Here is a 1,082-nt window from a genome sequence, read left to right on the forward strand (position 1 = left end):
AATAGAATCAATGTCCTTATAAAAGATGTTGGAGGAAGCTCAATAGCCACTTCCACCATGTGAGGACACAGTGAGAAGTCACAGTCTACCACTCAAAAGAGAGTTTTCACCAGACCCTGACTATCCTGGCACCCTGATCTAGGACTTCCATCCTCCAGATCATTGAGAAATAAATTTCCTTTTTCTATAGGTTACCCATTGGCTATCCATAGCCTGTGATATGTTTGTTATAGCAGCCCACAGGGACAAAGATAAGTCACATGGCCAAAATCGGAGAGATTGTAATTCATTACACCTGGGTTTGATCACAGACCTGTGCAATTGCAAACGCTAGGTTTATCACCACTATGTTATTTATGAGCCCTTATTTCAAAACAAACATCACCTCAAAAAATGGGTAGTCATCTCACTCACTAACAAATTGGTAATGGAGTATAATGCAATAATTTACAACAATTACATAGAATGTGTGCTTTAGACAAACACTAGACAGTAGAACCAGGATTTAATTTCTAAGAAACGGGGCTTAGATAAATGTAATTTTTAAAAAATTGCATGGAAAAATATGTTAAGTAAAAATAAGTTTCACATATTATAAAAAACAAAATCACTTCACAAATAATTAACCATGTAATCATATTTATAAATAAAAACTACATTTTAACTTCTTTCCATTTCTAAAATTTCAGTGTTCTTTGATGCCACTTGTATTGTCCCAGGAAAACCTTGACTCATTTGCCTTGAAGGGATTTTGGAAATTAAAGTAAGACAAATAATGCCTAATGCCTAATGGCTACGCAATAAATACTAGTTTATTTTTTAAAATATCTGTGTACCACTTCAGAGATATTGTTGTTCCAAAGACTTTATATGTACTGTCTTTTTGGTAATACTTTTGGTGTTTAACAATCTTTATTGCAAGATGGAATTGTCCTATTTTTTCAACTGTGGGCATTGGTCACAGTGGTAATAGTTCCCCAAGTGAATACCATGTATGTAATGATATTTTTAAAATATAATTTTATTTAATTTATTTTTTAATATATTTTTATTGATTTTAGAGAGGAAGGGAGAGGGAGAGA

Source organism: Myotis lucifugus, unplaced genomic scaffold (genome assembly GCF_000147115.1).
Source record: "Myotis lucifugus unplaced genomic scaffold, Myoluc2.0 scaffold_13, whole genome shotgun sequence".
NCBI lineage: Eukaryota > Metazoa > Chordata > Mammalia > Chiroptera > Vespertilionidae > Myotis > Myotis lucifugus.